We start from the raw sequence: 19,554 nt of genomic DNA on the forward strand, positions 1-19,554 counted from the left end.
CCTCCATTGCCTTCATTAGCTCCATAGTCCTGAATTGTCAGAACAATTTCCCAAATAAAAAAAAAATGCTTGTAGTTATCGATCCCAAATTCACCTCATACATGTATTATGCTATTGTCCAGGTGGTGGGACTACGTGCTACCCCCTAATAATTACCCCGTGGCCGCAAATTCGACCTAAAGGTTTGCGAAATTCGCCTCCCATTGAAGTCAATGGAGCCCGCGGCGAACGGTCGTTTTCGCGAACGTTTGTGTCCGTTCGCGTTTCGCGTTCGCGAAACGTCCCGTCGGAAGTTCGTCCATCACTATAGCAGAGTACTGAGGCAGGAACACAGGGAGCTGAGAGAGAGACCAGCAATTAGACAGGAGGCTGAGCACCCTTTTACAGCCCAGAAAGGAGAGTTCACATTATGCGCACTTCAATGAGCTGTTCCGCTGTCTACCACTCCAGCGAATCATCTATGCATAAACTATAGCACCCGCTACCATCCTGTATACCCGCACACCAAATTACAATGTACCATTTACAATAAAAAATATTATACAATAAAAATCGTATCAGAAAAAATTTAATTCATAAAAATAAGGTATATAAAAAATTCTTAACTACTACCTATCAGAAATTAAGCAATTCAAGTCAAAATCAATATTTAACCCATCAGGCTTTAAAACATTTTCCTCAAAAATTCAAAATGATTCTCTCTGGCTGAGGTGACGGACATAATTACCCCCTCTCCAATGTCTGTTTGCCTTCTCTATACCCCAAAACTTAAGACCCTTTAGGGCAGTGGTCATCAACCCTGTCATCAGGGCCCACTAACAGGCCAGGTTTGCAAGATAACTGAAATACATCACAGGTGATATAATTTGCTGCTCAGTGATTGCAATATTCTAGTCTGCATCTCAACAAGGTAATACATCAAACCTGGCCTGTTAGTGGGCCCTGAGGACAGGGTTGATGGCCACTGCCTTAGGGTACCTATCATGACAGACTGAAATGTTTAGAAACACTGTGGGATCGTAATCCCTTGTTGATACTATTAATAATGCACCCCTATGCCTGCACTAAGAGGCCTGGAAGTTCTAACAATATACTGGAGACCACAATTGCACTCCAGCATATACACAACCTCTTAGCGTTTTTTGATGTTACATTTACATAGTCTACATGCTACACATCTATCACAAGCATAAATGCCTGGTAGTAGTTATCCTTCTTTCCGGATCTGGCGAAGGAAATCTTGGATCGACGCAGGGCTCTGCGTCCCCTCATGGAACTGCTTCGGGCGGCGTCCATTAAATATAAATGGGGCTTCCCTGCAGCCCTGATTGCTTCTAGGGATGGCAAGACCGCGATACTTCGCTTCCCGGAGGACCTGCCCAGATTCTGCTCTGATATGAATGTCACTCTCCCAGAACTGCCTGGCTGGCAGGATGGCATCCCGCCCATGCCCGCTGGGGCCGACCAGGGTTGGCAGAAGGTGGGCCGTGCCCGCCGCACTTCAGCACCGGATTACCGCCCTTGAACCGCCACACTGCCCTGCTGCTTACTTCCCTGTTCTGGATGATGAGCTGTACTCGCGGGGAATACCGCCTACGCAAGGTTGTGAGGTTTTCCCCACCTTGGTTGTACATGGCCCCGAACTGTTTCTGGTGGCTTCTGGTCCTTACGGGGCCATGGGTGGGACGTTCTTAGCTGTTTGGCCCACACCTTGGCGCCTCAATGGGGGCTCCTACCCGACAGTGGACATTGCTAGTTTTTCTTTAGTTCTGGGTCATCTGTTTGTGTTGTCTGTGTTTTACATATGTTTTATTTAATGGCGTTTTATTTTTCCCTCTCCCTTCCCTTGCTTTTTGCACCTGAATAGATTGCGATATCCCCCCTATATGCTTTACCGCCCTAGTTGGGTATTCTTTTATATAGGCGTTTTACTGTACTACGTACTGGATGATGTGATTTCTCTGTTTTTATGTTTTGGTGTCGGCACCGGGCTGCTGGGTGCTGCTTCGGACCTTCAAGGTGTGGTTTGCGCCCAGTTGCCCGAGTCCCGTCTCCCCCTTTTTGAGCGGGGGCTGCCCGGCGCGGGGCCCCGGTGTCCGTGCCCCTGTTGGGGTGGGGGGCGCGGGGGCCCTGTGGCGGACATGTGGCCCGCTCGCGCACGGCATGGCAATGCGTGCACTACTAGCTGTTGTCAGACAGCATTTTTTCTGGTTTATTTTGTTTTCCCCACTACGGTGGGGTCTTTTCTTCTCTTGCTTCTCTATCCTTTCCTTTTCTTCTCCCTTTCCTCCCTCTGGTCTACTTCCTCCTCCTTCTCCGTCCCCCTCCCCCCCCCTTTGGCGGCGGTCCGCCTCTGTGTGGCAATTCTAGTGTTTTGGTGTCCGCGGTTCCTCCTCCTGAGACCTAATGGCCACTGTAAACCTTGTATCTTTTAATGTGCGGGGCCTCCACGCCCCGGGGAAGAGACACAATTTATATAGAGAGCTGGGTCGCTTGCGGGGGGATGTGGTCTTCCTTCAGGAGACCCACCTCACACATATGACCCTAGTTAGGCTACACTCACCGAAGTACCCCACATGGTACTACAGCCTCTCCGACATTCCTAAAGCAAAGGGTGTGGCCATTGGGATTCGTGGGGGAACCGCGTTCACACTTGACGATATGCTAAGCGACCCTGCGGGACGTTTTCTGTTTCTCCGGGGCACCCTGGGCAGCATGCCGTGTACTCTAGCCACCTTGTATTCCCCTAATAAGAATCAGGCGAGTTTTCTTGCCTCCACACTCAGCTCCTTGCGGAGTTTTGCACGGGGATGCATCTTACTGGCGGGCGACTTTAATGTTCCGCTGGAACCTACTCTGGACACCTCAAGGGGTGGCTCCTCTTTATCCAGCAGAGGATTGAGGTTTATTCGCTCACGACTCCATGACATGCAGTTGATGGATGTCTGGAGAATCGCTCACCCGCGGGAAAGGGACTTTACCTACTATTCTTCCGTACACCAAACGTATTCCAGAATTGATCTGTGCTTCATTGATCATCAACACCTACCGATCATCGTGAAGTCAAGCATTGACTCCTCTCCCCTGTCCGATCACGCACCGATCTCGTTAACCATCAAAGTAGAGTCCATACCCCTGAAGTCCACTAACTGGAAATTGAATGAGGATCTGATAGCCGAGGAGGCGGATAAAAAGGTGATGGGTGACCATTTAGAGTTTTATTTTAAGACTAATGTGAGCCCTGACGTCTCACCGGGAGTGTTGTGGGAGGCCCACAAGGTGTACATTAGGGGTAAGTTGATGGAATTGGGATCTAGGAAAAAGAGGGAGCGCATGCTACACCAATCCACCTTGCTGCGTGACATAGCAAGCTTGGAGCGCCAACATAAACTGAACCAGACCCGGCCCTTTTCCATGCCCTGACGGAGAAGCGGGAGACCCTAAAGTCCCTTCTTCACCTGGACCAAAAGCGACGTTCTCGGTTGGTGGCTCACCGATTTTATGAGTGGGGGGATAAACCCAGTAGGTTATTGGCCAACTCGGTGCAACAGCGTAAGAACGCGGCGTTCATTGCTAAAGTTAAGACCCCCTCGGGAGCCCTGGTGTTCGACACCCCCCGCATAGCCCGTACGTTTCGGGACTTTTATCAATGGCTGTATCAGGTGCACCAGGACGTCCGTGATGGAGATACACGGGGACGCCTTATTCGGGACAATCTGGCCCGTGCCGCCCTCCCCACGCTCTCCGCGGAGGTCTTGGCTTCCTTGGAGAGTGAGTTTACGGCAACGGAGCTTCTGGGCGCCATGAAGAGTATGGCCTGTGGTAAAGCCCCGGTTCCTGACGGCCTCACAGTGTCCTATTATCGAGCGTACGTGGACATACTACTCCCTTACTTAACCGATTACGCTAACGTGACCTCGACTGGCGACTGGCGGAGGCCTTCGTTCGGAAACCACTCATGCCCACATCACGGTTCTACCCAAGGCGGGCAAAGACCCCAGTGATTGCGCGAGCTACCGTCCTATCTCGCTCTTGAACATCGACGCGAAGATTTATGCTAAAGCCATAGCGAACCGGCTGCTCCCTTTGATACCTCATTGGATCTCGCGGGACCAGACGGGGTAAACAGAAGAGAAAACAGCGCCAATCTAAGTGCAGTATTGTTGAATCAAAGACATTTAATTTGTGAAGTTATGCACTCACACTCTACCAGAAAGTTTCAGGCACATCATGTATCTAGAGGACATCGCAGGGCTCTCGAGGAGAAGCGGTAACTCGTTCGGCTGTATCTCTCGTCCGGTGGCGCCGGTGGTTCCCAGCGTCGCACGGCTCGGTGTAGCAGCGTCAGGGAGGTCCGTTCGTTGTTACGTTGAGGGGCGCACTGCGATGACGTTTCGTTGTGGTGTACGTTGCACGCGTTCGGAGCATGCGTGCTCCTTCATCAGGCATCTTCATCCCTGGGAGGGAAGCGCGGGATAACTCTCTTCGCACACTTTCACTGATGGCGTATGTGCGGCGGACTTCCCAGCCCACCCTGTTACTCTCCACGGATGCTGAGAAAGCGTTTGACAGGGTGGACTGGGACTATCTTATGGCTACGCTGACGCACCTAGGTATTGGCCCCTCTCTGCGCTCTAAAATATTGGCGTTGTACCAACACCCCACTGCTCAAATACAGATTAATGGCACCCTTAGTGACCCCTTTACCTTATACAATGGCACCCGCCAGGGATGCCCACTCTCGCCAATTCTGTTTGCGATCTCCCTGGAACCCTTCCTCTCTCTCATCAGGCACAACCCGAATATACATGGCATAGCGGTAGGCCACGACGGAGCACAAATACGCAGCATTCGCTTATGATATATTGTTTTATGTACAACAACCATTGATCACCCTCCCCAACCTCATGTCTGAGTTCTCGGTATATGGCCTGGTCTCGAATTTTAAAATTAATATGTCCAAATCGGAACTGTTAAACATCTCTGTCCCCGCCAGACAGGTGTCCCACCTGAAACTGAACTTTCCCTTTACTTGGCAGATGAGCTCCATGAAATATTTAGGTATTCAACTCACGCCCTCCCTGTCGTCCCTTTTCCGTGCTAACTTTATACCCCTGCTTAACACACTTAGGTCAGATATCCAGAAGTGGTCCCAGCTACGGCATTGTTGGTTGGGCAGAATTGGGCTGGTTAAGATGAATTTGCTGCCCAGGGTGCTCTTCATGCTTCAGATGGTCCCGTTTGGGATACCGGTGGGTTTCTTTACAACTTTGACATCTATGGTATATCGATATGTATGGCATAGGAAACGTCCCCGACTGCCTAGATCTCTCCTCTCTCGCCCTAAATGCAAGGGGGGCTTAGCAGTGCCAGATTTTAAGCTGTATTATAGATCCATTGTGCTGACTAGGCTCTCTGATTTGAAATATTGCAAAGATACGAAACTTTGGGTTACTCTAGAATCGGACCTGTGTGGTGCTGAACTTTCCATGATGATGTGGATCCCGAGGAAATTCCGGACTCTCTTGCCTACTACGTCTCCGCTAATGCATTCATCCTTGATGGTCTGGGACTCTATCTGTAGGACGCATGGCTGGTCTTATAACTCCCCCCTGATGCCTTTGGTGAGACACAATTTCTTCCCGCCTGGTAATATAGACCCCCAAACTCATCCCTGGCGGTTGGGCAATAACATCTACCTGCATCAATTCGCCGGCCCCTCCGGCATTTTGTCACTTTCTTCCATCATGGGTGACTCCCCCATATCATATATGGACCGTTGGAAACACCATCAACTGCTGGACTTTGATCGCTTGCTCCCTAAACCCTTACGCTCCTTGGCGGAGCTTACACCTGTGGAAACCGCATTTGCCGACACCAGCCCAATTGAGAGGCCGGTCTCGTACTTTTATCAATCTCTGCTGTCCCTCACTTCTACTGGCACCCCCGCATTTCTACGATACTGGGAAAGGGAACTGCATACGGATCTTACACCGACTCGGACGTCACAAATTCTAACCCTGGCACATACATCCTCCGGATCCTCTAAAGCGGCAGAAATGGCGTATAAACTTTTGACCAGATGGCACTACACGCCTGTGGTGTTACACAGGTTTTTTCCTCAGTCCTCACCACTGTGCTGGCGGGAGTGCGGAGAGGAAGCTACTCATGCTCATATTTGGTGGTACTGCCCAAGGATCCGCCCTCTCTGGCTGGCGATTCTATACTGGATTAAAGAGATCCAGGGCTGGGAGGTCCCTAACGACCCGTGGTATGTTCTGTTTCACTGCACAGGGAAGCCAACAGGCCCTTATAAGAGGTCGATTACACCCCACCTTCTTAATGCCGCGAAAACCCTCATCCCACAGTTTTGGAAGATCCCTACGCTCCGACGTTGGTTACTCAATGTGGATACCACCTATTACATGGAGGACATGACTCTCTCCCTCCGTGGTAAATCTGAGCTGGCAACGAAGATCTGGGCCTGTTGGGTTGCCTTTAAATACTCCTCTAATTATGCAGACATAATGTCTCAACCATTGTGATGTGATTGTAACTTTTGAAGTTCCTAGTGTAATTCTGTGGCTGGTATCAGAGGTGGACCTGCCTCCCCCCCCCCCTCTCCCCCCACTTCCTCATCCCCCTCACTTCTCTATGTCTTTTGCTTCCTTTCTTCTCTTTCTCTTTTCAGTCTCTATCTCTGTCCCTGGTATTCTCTCTTTAATAATAGAAGAGTGGTATGTATTTTTTATTGCCGCAGAGTTTGACTGGTCCCAGCGGCGATGGTACCGTTCACCTGATCCTGCGTCTTTGCAGGCCTGACGGTGGTTCCAGTTTATAAACTGCCTATAGTAGCTAAGCCCTCGAGGGCAGTATGTGGCTCTGAGCCTTGGTAACTAATGATGTAATAACGCTGCCCCCTATGTATGTTGGTTTATGTATTGCTTACTATGCTATTGTACGTGCCTCTTTTCTTTAATAAACATTCATTATAAAAAATAAAAAAAATGCCTGGTAGGAAAGAAAAAATTATATTTTCTCTAACTATGGGTGGGTCGATCACTCCAGGGACAATGATGTCTCTTAGTATCAGGCTCGTCTGTAAATAAATTTGAGTTGACTGATGAGAACCGCACTCAATACCCTATCTTTCCTAAGGACTTCCCAATGTTAAAGGACAGTCTTATGCCTCAGGCAAATAAATTGCCCCCTAGGGATGTTACACAGTCAAGTGTTATGATGACAGCTATCTAGTGGGATACACCCATTTCGGTCTGTTGGTTTGAAATAATTATATGTGCTATAATGATCCCCCTCCTTAAAATATGTTCCAGCGCCAAGGTGAAGAGAAAAGGGAACAACAGACATCCCTACCTAGTCCCATGATGCAAAGGAAAAGCCTCCAAAAGAGCCCCATTAATGTGAATTCTCACAGTGGGAGCTGCATAGAGCAATTAAATCCAGGCAAGAAAAAATGTTCCAAATCTAAATTTACACAAGGCAGCCCATAGGTATTTTTACTCGACACTATCAAAGACTTTGGCAGCATCAAATGAGAACACTGCCCTATTGCCCGGATTATTTACTGGCAATTGTATATTTATAAATGACCTTCTGATATTCAGTGCTGTTGATCGTGCAGTTATGAAGCCTGATTGAGCAAGATGTATCAGTTGAGTCATTACGTTCGTCAAACGAGTGGCAAGCACTTTGGTCAACAGCTTAATATCAGTATTTATTAACAAAATTGGCCTATAAGAGTCAGGCAATAAGGGATGTTTTAAACAGAAATATAAATGGTGCGCTATTTCCTGTGTTAAAGTGTATGACACAATAAATTGAACAAATAAAAAATAATTTAGTATATACACACCAATATGTAAAATAAATAGCCTCAATGCCTCAAGACATTTTACATTCTTTCTTCTGTCACTATAGGGAGAGGTTGCTGTGTGGAGCAGGGAGAGATTGCAGTGACCCAATTCGCTAGCTATTTGGTACACAAAAGTTCTTTTCAGGACTGGTATAGGTGTTAGGTGTAGTTCAGGCTATAGGTTTGAGGCACTGCTGTGCTACTGATTGTTGCAGCAGCCTGAGTGTCTTTTGTCAGTTTAGAGAAAGGGACAGGACGGTGTGTGCTGCAGGGACAGTCAGTTTAGTCATTAGCTGTTACTATCAGGTCCACAAAAGTGCTATTCAAGTGATTGTTCCAGCAGCCTCTGTTTTGTCAGTTTATATAGGGACAGGCAGGAAGCTGTGTGTGAGGCAGTGAGGGTCAGTTTAATCAGTAGCTGTTACTATATTAGGTCCACAAAGGTTCTTTCAGGACTGGTATCAGTGGTATGGTAATAGGCTTGTACACGTATAATATTCTTTCTTCCAAATATAGAAAGAATATTATACTTGACTGCTGCCCTTCTGCTGCAGTCTGCTAATCATTCACAACCTACTTGTTCCACAAAGGTCCTTATAAGGACTGGTAAGGTCTAGGGTGCTACAGTACATAGGGTTGAGTGAGGTACAGTTTGCTATACTATAAGGACTGGTATAGGTCCACAATACATAGGGTTGAGGTGCACTACTGCTGACCGCTGCCCTATACTGCAGCAGTCCTTCATCAGTATAGGGACTGACGTACAGTCTGCTAATCAGTCACACACAACCTACTTGTTCCACAAAGGTCCTTATAAGGACTGGTAACTTGGTCTAGGGTGCTACAGTACATAGGGTTGAGTGAGGTACAGTCTGCTATTCTATAAGGACTGGTATAGGTCCACAATACATAGGGTTGAGGTGCACTACTGCTGACCGCTGCCCTATACTGCAGCAGTCCTTCATCTGTATAGGGACTGACGTACAGTCTGCTAATCATTCACAACCTACTTGTTCCACAAAAGTCCTTATAAGGACTGGTAAGGTCTAGGGTACTACAGTACATAGGGTTGAGTGAGGTACAGTCTGCTATTCGTTAAGGACTGGTATAGGTCCACAATACATAGGGTTGAGGTGCACTACTGCTGACTGCTGCCCTATACTGCAGCAGTCCTTTATCAGTATAGGGACTGAGAGTTATGTCACAGGGTCATTTAAAAAATGACAGGCAGAGGAAGAGGCAGGCCCTTCCGCAGGGGTGGTAGGGGTAGGGCAGGAGCAACAGGCTTGAGCCAAAGTGGGAAGTTGCAGAAGGTGCGTTCAATTCATTTAAAGAACGCGCCAGACTTGGTTGAGTGGCTCACTCAGCCTTACTCTTCTGCACCCTCCTCATCCTCTCGATCTGCACCCTCTTCTTCACTCTCTGCTATGTACACCCCCAAAGACACTACCACCAACAACACCACCCCCACCACATACCTTCCGCTTGAGTCACAGGAATTATTTTCCGATCCATATCAAGACATTTCTGATGCGCAGCCACTCTTGGTATTGGATCAGGAAGAGGAGGTAGCAACAACCACTACTCAGCAGTCTGACGACAGTACCCAGATCAGCCCAAGGAGGAGGTTGGTTCCCGGTGTTGCTGCCTACTCCGAGATCTCTACTTATAGCGGTGGGGAAGGTGACGTCGATGATGACGTGTCTAGTGATGTCACGTGGGTGCCCACAAGAGAGGAAGAGGAGGGGAGTTCAGAGGGAGATATGGACCAGCAGATAGGGAGGAGAAGCAGGAATAACTTACATTGCACAGGAGGGACAAAGCAGACTGCAAATGTATCAGGAGCGAGTCATTGACCATGTACGGTCACATCTGGTGCTCCCAGGACACCGGCACATGGCTCCGCAGTATGGGCTTTTTTTAACGTGTCCGCTGCTGACAATAGCGTTGCCATCTGCAATCTTTGCAGTCAACGCATTAGTCGCGGTAAGCCCAACACTCACCTAGGGACGACCGCCTTAAGAAGGCACATGAGCAGCCATCACCGAGCCCAGTGGGAGCAACGGAACACACAAAGCCACACTCCAGGCTCTCACCGTCCAGCCTCGTCTTCGACTTCTCCTTCTCCTCTCTCCTCACAATTGTCCTCCACTCCACCTTCCATCACGCTAAGCTCACGTTTTTCTGTAAAAAGGCAGGCTTCCGTGGGCCTAATGTTCGAGCGTAAAAAAATGATGACGCCGGATAACCCTCTTGCCCAGCGGTTGACAGCTGGCTTGTCAGAACTCATAGGCCACGTACACACGGGCGGATTGTCTGCCCAACTAAGTTCGTCAGACAATCCGACAGACAGTCCGTTCAAAATTTGAATGAACGGACTTGACCACACACGATGAGCAGACAGTCCGCTGAAAGCGTGCGTGATGACGTGTACAGCACGTACGACGGGACTAGAAAAACGACGTCCTATACACTGCAATGCAACCTTCGGCCGTGTAAATCCTTTCTGAGCATGCGCCATACTTAGTCCGTCCAACTTGCCTACACACGAGCGGACTGTCCGCTGAAACCAAGTTTGGACGGACAAAACCAAGTTTGAACGGACAAAATTACGGAAATTCCGTAAGACTTTGTTCGTCAGACAGTCCGCTGAAAAAGTCCGCTGAAGCCCACACACGAGCGGATTGTCCGCTGAAACACGGTTCAGCGGACTAAGTTGGAGAGACAATCCGCCCGTGTGTACGCGGCCATAGCCCGCCAACTACTGCCATATAAACTGGTGGACTCGGAGGCCTCTCGCAAATTTGTGGCCATTGGAACACCACAATTGAAGGTCCCAGGAAGGAAGTATTTCTCAGAGAAGGGCATCCCAGAGCTATATGGCCATGTTCAGCGGCAAGTGAATGTATCTCTGGCACACAGTATCGGTACCAAGATACATCTGACCACAGACACGTGGTCTAGCAAACACGGGCAGGGAAGGTATATCACTTTTACTTAAAAAAGGGGAAAAACACCATGCTATGCTAAATCAACACAGAGAAAAGATTCTAAAACAGCTGCCAACGCTTCAAACAAACAAAGTTCAACCAATATAAGACAACAAATAGTGTAGCGCTGGATTGGATAACAAATTTGTATATAAAGGATAATGTCATTGTGATAAAACAAAAACAGAATATAGGTATACAAAAATGTGAAGGCTGTGAATGCTAAAAACCATTAGTAATTAAATAAGTGAGTCCCAGAGAAAAAAAAGTCCACATGTATTGAATAGTGCACAAATGTTGTGGTAAGTATTCCTCACAGGGAAATCTGGGAATCCACTGATCAGATGAAACCAAGTGTATCAGCTTGTCTGCAGTGATATAAAAGGTAGGTAGAATACTCTTACCAGAGAAGATGGACTCATCAGTCTTACGACAGTTGAGTCAAACACGCTTGGGATCCAAACATGGAACCAGATGATAGGTTGTAGATAGTCCAACCGGATGCTAGGGAGACTTCGGAAGGTATGAGCCCATGGTAGGCGTCTCTCGAAGCGTCTCTCGGGATATCAGGATCAGGTGTATCGCATTTGGGGTTCCGACCCCAAATATGGAAGAGGGTCCGCAAAAAAGTAATAAAGGAAAAAAGAAAGCTCCATATGGTGCAGATCAGTGGGTAACCATTGGGTTTTATTTAAAAAGTCATAAAAATAAACAAAAGTTATGACATGTGATCACAAAAAAAGTACTGAATAAAAGCAATGTGGGGTGCCAGATGCAAGTCAGACACGTCGGTCTTGCATCTGGCACCCCACATTGCTTTTATTCAGTACTTTGTTTGTGATCACATGTCATAACTTTTGTTTATTTTTATGACTTTTTAAATAAAACCCAATGGTTACCCACTGATCTGCACCATATGGAGCTTTCTTTTTTCCTTTATTACTTTTTTGCGGACCCTCTTCCATATTTGGGGTCGGAACCCCAAATGCGATACACCTGATCCTGATATCCCGAGAGATGCTTTGAGAGACGCCTACCATGGGCTCATACCTTCCGAAGTCTCCCTAGCATCCGGTTGGACTATCTACAACCTATCATCTGGTTCCATGTTTGGATCCCAAGCGTGTTTGACTCAACTGTCGTAAGACTGATGAGTCCATCTTCTCTGGTAAGAGTATTCTACCTACCTTTTATATCACTTCAGACAAGCTGATACACTTGGTTTCATCTGAGAAGTGGATTCCCAGATTTCCCTGTGAGGAATACTTACCACAACATTTGTGCACTAGGACGTTCAGCGCAGCAGGGGGGATCGTGACCGATAAGCGTACTCGCCTAGCTCACGACAGTGTTAACTACCTCACATTTCTAAAAATGAATGAGGCATGGATCTCGGAGGAATTCAACACATGTGACCAGTAGACCATGTATATGTCTATAAACAATTTTTTTAATCGAGCACACAGACCTTCTTTCTTCATTTGGCTCACTTCCTTGTCCAAAAAAAGCACACCGTACTATATGCCCGTACCCTCCTCTTTGAAGAGGTTGAGCGGTGTCATATTTCTACTGGGGCTGCTTATTATGAGGGGCTCCCACCATCGCTGTGCTGACTTCCTCCTGGGGCTGCTTATTATGAGGGGCTCCCACCATCCCTGTGCTATACTGACATCCTCCTGGGGCTGCTTATTATGAGGGGCTCCCACCATCCCTGTTCTATGCTGACATCCTCCTGGGGCTGCTTATTATGAGGGGCTCCCACCATCCCTGTGCTGTGCTGACTTCCTCCTTGGGCTGTACCTCTGCTGTGCATATTATGAGGGGCTCCCACCATCCCTGTGCTATGCTCATTATGAGGAGCTCCCACCATCCCTGTGCTATGCTCATTATGAGGGGCTCCCACAATCCCTGTGCTATGCTCATTATGAGGGGCTCCCACCATCCCTGTGCTATGCTGACTTCCTCCTGGGGCTGCTTACGGTGCAGGTGTCAGTGCTGTATATCACGGTGCTGATGTCAGTACTCTCTATCACGGTGCTGCTGTCAGTGCTGTATATCACGGTGCTGGTGTTAGTGCTTTATGTCACGCTGCTGATGTCAGTGCTCTCTATCGCGGTGCTGTTGTCAGTGCTCTCTATCACGGTGCAGGTGTCATTGCTGTATGTCACGCTGCTGATGTCAGTGCTCTCTGTCACGGTGCTGCTGTCAGTGCTCTCTGTCACGGTGCTGCTGTCAGTGCTGTATATCACGGTGCTGATGTTAATGCTTTATGTCACGCTGCTGATGTCAGTGCTCTCTATCACAGTGCTGTTGTCAGTGCTCTCTATCACGGTGCAGGTGTCATTGCTGTATGTCACGCTGCTGATGTCAGTGCTCTCTGTCACGGTGCTGCTGTCAGTGCTCTCTGTCACGGTGCTGCTGTCAGTGCTGTATATCACGGTGCTGGTGTGAGTGCTTTATGTCACGCTGCTAATGTCAGTGCTCTCTATCGCGGTGCTGCTGTCAGTGCTGTATATCACGGTGCTGGTGTTAGTGCTTTATGTCACGCTGCTGATGTCAGTGCTCTCTATCACGGTGCTGGTGTCAGATCACTCTATCACGGTGCAGGTGTCATTGCTGTATGTCACGCTGCTGGTGATCATCTCCTGCACCCTCTTCTTTGCCTACCCTGACCTTCCCTCTCCTCCTTTGCCTTCATGCGCTCCACAGTCCTGAATTGTCACAACAATTTCCCATATAAAAAAAGAATGCTTGTAGTTGTCGATCCCATATTCACCTCATACATGTGTTATGTCATTGGCCATGTGGTGGGACTATGTTTGCACAGCTATTAATTATTTTGTGGCTGCAAATTTGACCTGTAGGTTTGCAAAGTTCGCCTCCCATTGAAGTCAATGGGGCCCGCCGCGAACGTTCCGGTTCGCAAACTATCGGCCGCGTTCGTGGTCCGCGTTCGCAAAACGTCCCGTCGGAAGTTCGTCCATCACTATTCATAACTAATATCCTCCAGACCCTTTATTAGCTTTGTTGTCATTCTTTGTACTCGCTCCATTTCCAGTACATCCTTCCTGAGGACTGGTGCCCAGAACTGGACAGCATACTACTGGTGCGGCCAGACCAGTGTCTTGTAGAATGGGAGAATTATAATTTTACCTCTGGAATGAATCCCCTTTTTAATGCATGCCAATATTCTGTCTGCTTTGTTAGCAGCAGCTTGGCATTGCATGCCATTGCTGAGCCTATTATCTACTAGGACCCCCAGGTCCTCTTCTATCCTAGATTCCCCCTAGAGGTCCATCGCCTAGTGAGTAGAATTCATTCATATTTTTGACACCCAAATGCATTATTTTACATTTTTCTACATTATTCTGCATTTGCTATGTAGTTGCCCACCCTATTCATTTGTTCAGATCTTCTTGCAAGGTTTCCACATCCTGCGGAAAAGTTTTTGCCCTACTTAGCTTAGTTTCGCCCGCAAATACAGAGATTGAACTGTTTACCCCATTCTCCAGGTCGTTTATGAACACTTGGTTCACTTAGTCATGGCCGTGCAGATGAGCAGGTAATTTTATTTTTTTAACAATCAGGAGTGCTTTATTGAAGGAAAAGAAGGCACATAACAATACAGTAAAGTATGTGATCATTTACATATCAACCATGGTATAATAGATCTGCTTTAACACATCGTGTATTATGTAGCAGTCTTCCATACGACATAATATTCAGTAGAACAGTGGTAATTGATGCAGTGAAGAAATTATCACATATTGCATTTGGTCCCTCCGGGGGGAGGGGGGAGAGGAAGGAGGGATGAAGTGGGAGGGGGGGGCGTAGGAAGAGAAGGGAAAGGGGGGAGGAGAAGAGGGGGAGAATGGACCGAAGAGGGAATCTAATAGGTACACATCCATGCGTCACCTTTGAACATTGAGCAGGTCATGTGGGATAAACCGGGCCGCTACGGCCTCTACATTAAGTTATCCAAGATGACCACACCTTATCAAACTTCCAAGGGCAGCCCCGATTAATATATATCAACTTATAGAGGGGTAGAGCAGCATTAACTTTATCTTCCCAGGACGCTATAGTGTGGGGAGTCGGGGAGCACCACCTGCAGAGGATCTCTTTTTGGCATAGAACAGGAGATTAGAGATTAAGAGCTTGCTACGATGATGTCTTTGTTCATCTTCATGTATACCTAGAAGGGCCAACTCAGGTGTCCTTGGGACCGACAACTCCAATCTAACATTTAACTGTTCAAATATCCCTGCCCAGAATGTTGACAAGGCCGGGCAATCCCAGAACATATGCATGTAGGTGTCCAAATGTGTCTGACACCTGGGGCAATGTGGGTCCCTGTCGGGATATATCCTAGACCAATGCACTAGGGTAAAGTAAACTCTGAAGACATTTTACTTGTAACAATTTGTCCACTGCCAAAGCCACCAGCCTGGGACCCCCTTCCAAACAGTCCTCCCAATCCTCTTTATCCAAAGCAGGAATATCCATCTTCCACACCTCCCACAGTCTATTCATTTTTAGGGAGCCTGTTGTCAACAGGGTTCCATATAAAGCAGAGAGAGGCTTCTCCAGACCACTACAGGACAAAATGTCTTCCACCAGGTCAAGTTGTAAGAACGGGGGCATGGGGAACTGGGCCCTAGCTGCGTGGTGGAGCTGGGCATATCGGAAATACATCCACCCCGGTAGCTTATGTGACCTGGAAATTTGGGCAAATGAGAGTATTATACCTGCGGGCATAATGTCTTTTAAGGTCTTGATGCCAAATTTTTCCCATAACTGAGGATCTGGGATTGTCCTGAAGTGGGCCAGGTTAGGGTTCCCCCACATAGGCTGGACGGGGGACCAGCGCTCTACTAGGAAGAACCGACGTCGGGCTGCAATCCAGACTCGTACCGTAGCCCTTGTTGGAGCATGTAGATCCGCATAAGCCCTTACCCCCCCTGTATACTAAGTTTTGTAATGCCTGCAGGGAGCCCAAGCAGGTTGCCTCTGCACAGCGTTGGATCGTCTTCCCTATAACCACCAATATGTCATGACCAGCATCGCTGCCCAGTAGTAAACCCGCAGATTAGGGAGGGCAAGCCCCCCAGGTGTGTTTGCAAGTACAGCGTAGATTTTGCTAAGTGGGGGATAGAGCCATTCCAAATGAAAGCGACAATACGGCGGTCCACCTCCCGAAATAAAGATGCCGGGATCCAAATTTGGCTATTCCGGAAAAGATAATTGAATTTGGGCAAAATTATCATCTTTAGAATATTAATACAAGCTAGTAGGTTTAGTGGAAGTCTGGACTAGGATTGGCACCTTTCCTTGAGAAGACAGAGCAAGGGAAGTATATTTTGACTATAATACTAGGCGGTATCCCTGTCCACCCTGATTCCCAAGTATTTGAAATCAGTGACCCATTTCAGTGCTGAAGGATTGGTCATGGCAGGGGCCTGATTATCCAGAGGAAAGAGGTTTGATTTTGACCAATTTTTTTGGATACCCGACAAGGCACCAAATTTGTCAAAGAGTTCCAGGGTGGCGGTTAGTGAGGGACGAGCAGGTAATTGGGGACCATGCTACATCAGTTTCTGTCATAACACATGCTCGTGCTTGCTTAGGGGGGGGGGGGGTTGCAGGAGAAGATCATGGCTGTACTACCCTCTTGAACCATCCCATGTTCTCACTGGGGATGCTGCTGCTATTAGTGAAAGATACCAGTTCTCTGTCAAGAATGTATTAATCTGTTGTGTAATATGTTGCAGAGTGGGGTCTTCAGGGAAAGCAATACTATTCAATTAATTTTCCTATGATCAGGACTTAAAGTGGTTATAAAAAAGTCAATCTTTAATTTTTTTTATTTTACCTTAATGCATTCTCTGCATTAAGGCAAAAGAACTTTCAAAAGCTGCTCCCCTCAGACACTCACCCCCAAACACCTGAGCCCAATTGCGATCCAGTAATGTGCCAGTCTGCAGTAGCTCTTCTCCCCTCTCCCTCTTCTCACAGGAGACTTGGTAGCAGTAGGACTGCTGTCAGTCAAATGCTATGAGAAGGGAAGAGAAGGCAGGGCCTGTGGACGCTAGGAGTGCTGAAATTAATCGTTGCATCGTGATTCGGGTGTCCCCGATGCAGCATCGATGCATAGGGACCGGAAAATACCGGCTTGCCCCGCCCCTCCCGGGAAAGCGATCCGAGCGTATTTTTAAAATGACTTTTTTTTTATAAATGCTGAGTTACATTGGATGATGTGCCCCGGATGTATTTACTGTGAAATGCGGTATGAAGTGACATATTTTTTTTAAAAGCACATACAGCGGGGCACATCATTCAATGTAACTCGGCATTTATAAAAAAATGGGTTTGTACTCTACTTACACCTCATGCCGGCTGCATTTAAGGGGCACAGGTGGCTGCGTTTAATGGGCACAGGTGGCTGCTTTAATGGGCACAGGTGGCTGCGTTTTAGGGGCACAGGTGGCTGTGTTTTAGGGGCACAGGTGGCTGCGCTTAATGGGCACAGGTGGCTGCATTTAATGGGCACAGGTGGCTGCATTTGACGGGCACAGGTGGCTGCGTTTGATGGGGACAGGTGGCTGCGTTTGACGAGCACAAGTGGCTGCATTTGATGGGCACAGTGGCTGCATTTGATGGGAGAGGTTCAGTATTTTTCAGTTTGTTTGCGCCCTCCCAAAAATTTTGAGCACCAGCTGCCACTGGGCTGTTTGTCAGCTGTGCATTGTTATAAGAAAACAAAGCTTTACAACCACTTTAATCCAATAATATCCTAGCTCTATATTCATACAGACATCGCTTGTAACCATCACCAGCTGCATCCTCCAATCTCTTTCCTTCAACATATTCTATTTAAATAGATTGATTATTATATAGCGGTCTGATAAAAGGGGGCAATCTTGTCATCCTTGATAGACAGAAATAAATTACAATGTGTCTGAATTTTATAGGACTAGGGAGTGGTACAAAATGCCAAGAATAGAATTAGAAAAAGATCAGAAATGTTTGTTCAGTCTGGTTGATGTGGTGTATCAGGTGGGGGTGATTAAAACATTGATGATTATAAATACCACCTTGAGAGCTTTTTGTTTATATAATTTATCAGGGAGAACTTGGTTTGCCTGAGAATAATGCATTGCTACACTATATTACCAAAAGTATTGGGACGCCTGCCTTTACACACATTAACTTTAATGGCATTCCAGTCTTAGTCCGTAGGGTTCAATATTGAGTGGGTTGGAATGACCTGGTGAACATTCCAACCCACCTGACACTCTGGGTTCAGACATCCCGTAGAGTAATAATTAGACAACACTGGGTATTTAGGTTCTATGAATATTTTACTTGAACCAATAATGGGGAACTTTGTCACAGAGAGGAGGGAACAGATCTGCTGAGTTTTAGCCCTTGTACACACGGTCGCATAATCTGTCGGACTGCGTCTTATCGGACCGTGTCGTCGGATAATCCGACTGTGTGTGGTATGCATCGGACTGATTCCGTCCGAATCTCCGTCCGACCCAATTTTCCAACATGTTGGAAATATTTCCCGACCAACTGGGCCGGACGGACCTAATCCGATCATGTGTAGAGCATTTTCATCGGACCGAGTGCCACGCATGCTCAGATCAAATTCCTACATCAAAGCTATTGGCTACTAGCCTGAATGTAGTCCCATCGTAACGAAATTATGTCATCACATTCTGAAAGATCGGATTTTTCGCCAACTTGGCCCGACCATGTGTATGCAACAGTTTCGGACAAGATCCGACGGACAAAATCCGACAGGCAAAATCCGACGGATTTGGTTGTGGAAATCTCCGACCGTGTGTACAGGGGCTTAGGCAACAGCGTAACTCATCAAAATAATTCTTCCGAAAGACACAAGACAATATGAACAATGACCATAATATATATTGTGGAGAGTCAGCCTGGGGCAGGGTTTAGAAGGGGTTAATTGAAGAGGAAAGGTACTTCCCCTCCAGACCTGCTTATTGCCAACTGAGTTGAAAATGTCAGAGAGAAGTGTGATTGGAGAGAGATGGCTGTTGAGCTATCAAAATCTGAGAGGAAATTGAAGCTGGAAGGACCACTGTTACCTATGACTTGATCCTGCTGGGTGAGCTTGTCTGAACTGGGACATTGCTATGTTATATGCTGTGGCTGGGATGCTGAGCATTATTTAAAAGGACTATCTTATACTGCTAAGGGCTCCTTCGCACGGATGTGCAGAGCAGGAAGATGACAGATCCGTCTCTACACACTGTGCAGGGATGAACCTGTCAGAGAGCCGCTCTCCCCTATGGGGGATTGGATGAGGATGGACCATAGAGTCCGTCGTCACCCGATCCGATCCACAGATGGAAGGAAAAGTAGGTTTTTCCTCCATTCACACTTGTTCGGATTGGAGCGGGTTGGATGTCAGCGGACATGTCACAGCTGACATCTGATGCTCCATAGAGGTCTGTGGAGCATCCGTTCAGGTCTGCCTAAAAAACTGACAGGCGGACCTGAACGGAGAGTCCGTGTGAAAGAGGCCTAAGGACAGTTTTATGATCTGCCATAAAGACAAAGCTGGTCAATTATCTGTTGCTTTTTGCTGAATAGAGCATTTTAAGTTGACTGAATTGTATGAGCCGGCTTGTCACCCCCTGATCCCTTACAAATTGG

The sequence above is a fragment of the Lithobates pipiens genome, unplaced genomic scaffold (assembly GCF_037356315.1).
Source record: "Lithobates pipiens isolate NorthernLeopardFrog02 unplaced genomic scaffold, aLitPip1_a1.2 Scaffold_23, whole genome shotgun sequence".
Taxonomy (NCBI): Eukaryota; Metazoa; Chordata; class Amphibia; order Anura; family Ranidae; genus Lithobates; species Lithobates pipiens.